Source organism: Piliocolobus tephrosceles, chromosome 10 (assembly GCF_002776525.5).
Source record: "Piliocolobus tephrosceles isolate RC106 chromosome 10, ASM277652v3, whole genome shotgun sequence".
Taxonomy (NCBI): Eukaryota; Metazoa; Chordata; class Mammalia; order Primates; family Cercopithecidae; genus Piliocolobus; species Piliocolobus tephrosceles.
In genome coordinates, this window is record NC_045443.1 from 54,519,684 (window position 1) to 54,524,919 (window position 5,236).

General features: G+C 44.1%; 1 non-coding gene across 1 annotated transcript; it reads left to right on the forward strand.

Moving 5' to 3' along the window:
* Positions 1-4,662: 4,662 nt before the first annotated feature.
* Positions 4,663-4,770, forward strand: LOC111542099. The gene has a single exon (XR_002731442.1). It is a non-coding gene; the product is annotated as a U6 spliceosomal RNA (small nuclear RNA).
* The last annotated feature ends 466 nt before the right edge of the window (positions 4,771-5,236 follow it).

The following is a 5,236-nucleotide window of genomic DNA, read 5'->3' on the forward strand; positions in this document are numbered from 1 at the left end:
AAAAAAAAAAAAAAAAAAAAAAAAAAATTATAAAAAAAAAGAATTATATTTAATGGCCAGGCACAATGGTTCACACCTATAATTCCAACACTTTGAGAGGCTGAGGCAGAAGAATCACTTGAGGCCAGGAGTTTGAGACCAGCCTGGGCAACATGGCAAGACCTTGTCCCTGCACAAAAATTTAAAAATTAGCCAGGCATGGTGTGTGTGCCTGTAGTCTCAGGTATATGGGAGGATGAGTAGGGAGGATGAGGCAGAAGGGTCGCTTGAGCCAAGGAGGTTGAAGCTGTGGTGAGCCATGATGGCACCACTGTACAGCCTGAATGACAGAGCAAAACCCTGTCTCTAAATAAATAAATAGAAACTATTTATCAAGTATAATTTGGAGAGACACTAGGGAAAAAAACAGTGGATTTCAATTCTACAGGAGAGCTCTACATGGTTCTAAATTTGGCCAAGTAACAGAAATAATGGGAAAGCATACAATCTTAATATCTGCAATTTATGTTACCAGGCAGCTCATTCCTTAAGTAATCTTAGAGCAATCATTCACATAAAACAAAAGAATATATAAGCCACACAATTAACTGATAAGTTAGTAAGTTAATTAAAATACCAGCTAAAATGTCTGAAAATGACCACCTTCCCCCACCAAAACAACATTTCATACTTCCTCAATACTAAGGTTCTTAGTATATGCAATAATATGCAGAATTTTTGTTTGTTTTTTTGAGACACCATCTCACTCTGTTTCCCAGGCCAGATGGAGTGCAGTGGTGCGATCTTGGCTCACTGCAACCTCAGTCTCCAGGATTCAAGCAATTCTCCTGCCTCAGCCTCCTAAGTAGCTGGGATTATAAGTGTCCACCATCACTCTTAGCTAATTTTTGTATTTTCAGTAGAGACCATATTCGCCAGGCTGGTCTCAAACTCCTGACCTCAAGAGATCGACCTGCCTGCCTCAGCCTCCCAAACTGTTGGGATTATAGGCATGAGCCTCGGCCTAATATGCAGAATTTTAACAATTTCAAAAGAACACGTTGCTAACACATCATCACCTTCTCTGCAGCTTATTTATATGTTTCCACATCAAAGGAATATGCAGATATATTTAATGGGTTTCACCTTCAGTGCAAAATATTTTTGTGGATAAGACTGGCATGTCTTGTTTCATGTAGAGTCCCAGAGCAGTACATTCTCAAGCTGTTGAATCAGAAGTGATTTTGGTATACCAGATCCCAATTCCAAGGCTAATCCTATTTTAGACTTTCTAAAACATGAGACCTCATCGAGAACCATAAAACGATGCTCCAACAGAAATGTTCAATACATTGAACACCCTGATATGGTTAGCCTTTGGATCCCCACGCAAATATCATCGTGAATTGTAATACCCAGGTGTTGAAGGAGAGACCTAGTGGGAGGTGACTGGATCATAGGAGTGGTTTCCCCCATGCTGTTCTTATGACAGTCAGTGAGTTCTCACAAGAGGTGATGGTTTTATAAGGGGCTCTTCCCCTTTTGTTTCCTTCACATGCTCTCTCACCAGCTGCCATGTAAGACATGCCTGTTTTTTCTTCCACCATAATCTTAAGTTTCCTGAAGCCCGTCCGGCCATTCAAAACTGTGAGTCAATTAAACCTCTTTTCTTTATAAATTACCCAGACTCGGGCATTTCTTTATAACAGTGTGCGAACAAATACACATCCTAACTTCATATGAGTTCTAGATTGTATTCACAGATCAATATGTAAAATATGTATGCAGATAAATGCAAGATGCAAGTTCAAAACACAAAGCATTGGCCGGGCGCGGTGGCTCACGCCTGTAATCCCAGCACTTTGGGAGGCCAAGGGGGGGCAAATCACTTGAGATCAAGAGTTCAAGACTAGCCTGACTAACATGGTGAAACCCTGTCCCTACTAAAAATACAAAAAAATTAGCCAAGCATGGTGGCATGCACCTGTAATCCCAGCTACTTGGGAGGCTGAGGTGGAAGAATCACCTGAACCTGAGAGGCAGAGGCTGCAGTGAGCCAAGATCACACTAGTGCACTCCAGCCTGGGCAAGAGAGTGAGATTCTGTCTCAAAGAAAAAATTAAAACAAACACACAAAACCCACAAAGTATTAAAGGCCTGGGTTGAGAAGATTCCCTACCTAAGAATATTTTAATTCAGACAGCAGAAGATACAAAGAGGGAAACAACTCTTAAGTGACTACAGCCTGGATTACCTGAGCATAAGAGGGATACGAAAATGTATTTTTGGTCAGGCGCAGTGGCTCACACCTGTAATCCCAGCACTTTGGGAGGCTGAGGCGGGCAGATCACAAGGTCAGGAGTCCGAGACCAGCCTGGCCAACATGGTGAAACCCCGTCTCTACTAAAAACACACACAAAAAATTAGCCAGGCGTGGTGGCAAGTGCCTGTAGTCCAGCTACTCAGGAGGCTGACGCAGGAGAATTGCTTGAACCCGGAAGGCGGAGGTTGCAGTGAGCCAAGATCATGCCATTGTACTCCAGCCTGGACGACAGAGCGAGACTCCATCTCAAAAAAAAAAAAAAAAGAAAGAAAAAGAAAACTTATGTCACCACCAAATTAGGGGGAAAAAAGCAGTACAACGCCAATCTTCTGTGCAATATCCCATCTCCCATGGCAAGTCACCATAACTACTTATAAATCACTTCATTATGTGAAATAATTCAGGTTAAGGCTAGGCAAGGTAGCTCACGCCTGCACTCCCAACACTTTGGGATGCTGAGGTGGGAAGATCACTTGAGCCCATGAGTTCAAGACCAGCTGGGCCAATATACTGCAACTTTCTATTTAAAAAAAAAAAAAAAAACAGGCTGGGCAAGGTGGCTCATGCCTGTAATCCCAGCACTTTGGGAGGCCGAGGTGGGCAGATAGCTTGAGGTCAAGAGATCAAGACCAATCTGACCAACATAGTAAAACCCCTTCTCTACTAAAAATACAAAAATTATCCAGGCGTGGTGGTGAGCACCTATAATCCCAGCTCCTCAGGAAGCTGAAGCAGGAGAATCACTTGAACTCAGGAGGTGGAGGTGGCAGTGAGCCGAGATCACACCACTGCACTCCAGCCTGGGTGACAGAGCAAGACTCCATCTCAAGGGAAAAAAAAAAAACTCAGATACTTTATTGCTCAAGCACATTTGGGAAGCCACAGAGAGTATTAGATCTGTAATCCACTTTTTTTTTGAGATGGAGTCTCACTCTGTCACCTAGGCTGGAGTGCAGTGGCGTAGTCTCAGCTCACTGCAACTTCCGCCTGCCGAGTTCAAGTGATTCTCCTGCCTCAGCCTCCCGAGTAGCTGAGATTACAGGCACGTACAGGCACGCAACACCATACCCAATCAAATTTTTTTGTATTTTTAGTAGAGACAGGGTTTCACCATGTTGGTCAGGCTGGTCTTGAACTCCTGACCTCAAATGATCCACGCACCTCAGCCTCCCAGAGTGCTGGGATCACAGGCGTGAGACACCGTGCCTGGCCCACTCTACCTTTTTTTTCACTACAAATAACTAATCTCATAAAAATAACAAAGAATAGGCCAGACGCAGTGGCTCACGCCTGTAGTCTCAACACTCTGGGAGGCCAAGACAAGCTGATCACCTGAGGTCAGGAGTTCGAGACCAGCCTGGCCAACATGGTGAAATCCCATCTCTACGAAAAATACAATAATTAGTCTAGCCGAGCGTGGTGATGCACACTCGTCATCCTAGCTACTGGGGAGGCTGAGACACGAGAATCGCTTGAACCCAGCCAGGAGGCAAAGTTGCAGTGAGCTGAGATCACATCACTGCACTCCAGTCTGGGCAAAGAGAAAGACTCCATCTCAAAAACAAAACAAAACAAAACAAAAAAAACAAAGAAAGAATCAAGAATGAGAAGCAGGCTGGGTGCGGTGTCTTACACCTATAATCCCAGCACTTTGGGTGGCCGAGGCAGGCAGATCAGCTGAGGTCAGGAGTTCGAGATCAGCCTGGCCAACATGGCAAAACTCTGTCTCTACTAAAAATACAAAAATTAGCTGGGGATGGTGGCAAGCACTTGTAATCCCAGCTACTCGGCAGTCTGAGGCAGGAGAATCACTTGTACCCAGTAGGTGGAGGTTGCAGTGAGCCGACATCATAACACTGTACTCCAGCCTTGGTGACAAGAGCGAAACTCTGTCAAAAAAAAAAAAATACAAAAGAAAAGAATGAGAAGCAATTTCTCTTTATAGGAACCATTCCCCATTAAAGGAATCAGGATTCCTTACAGAAACAATTGATTCCAGGTCTGGGGCAAGTAAAATACAAAGTGAGCACAGAACCCCTTGTTGTGCCAGAGTGTAAGGAAGTGCTCAAAACATGATAAAGATATGTCAAAAGAACAAAGCAGCCAGCTTGAAGGGGCTCCCTCAAGCCCCTCTGAATCAAAGTTAGGACAATTTTTGTATTTCTAATAATAAGTATTACTGGTACTTTTAATACCAACAGCAATGGTCTGTAACTTGTTGAATTTTTTTAAACTGTCAAATCTATAGTTATCCTCAAAAACGTAAGGGAGGAGAAAAGCTCTTCTCTTTAGAGCAATACCAGCCATAAATGCAGAGGGAATGAGAGAATGTGAAAATCAACATATTCAAAGCACCAGTGGTGCTCGCTTCCACAGCACATATACTAAAATTGGACTGATACAGAGAAGATTTAGCATGGTCCCTGACCAAGGATAACATGCACATTCATGAAGCATTCTATTAAAAAAGGAAAAAAGAAACCACTAATGTAACAACAGATTCAGACAAGGATCATCAATGGATGCTAATGTCACTGGGTAAAAGATTGTGGAGGAAAAGAGACCCAAAATCTTTTTTTTTTTTTTGGAGACGGAGTCTCGCTCTGTCGCCCAGGCTGGAGTACAGTGGCCAGATCTCAGCTCACTGCAAGCTCTGCCTCCCGGGTTCACGCCATTCTCCTGCCTCAGCCTCCCGAGTAACTGGGACTACAGGCGCCGCCACCTCGCCCGGCTAGTTTTTTGTATTTTTTTAGTAGAGACGGGGTTTCACCACGTTAGCCAGGGTGGTCTCGATCTCCTGACCTCGTGATCCGCCCCGCCTCGGCCTCCCAAAGTGCTGGGATTACAGGCTTGAGCCACCGCGCCCGGCCGAGACCCAAAATCTTAAAAGTGTCATCCCACAGCTGTTTCTTAATTACAAAGGAAAAGGATCCA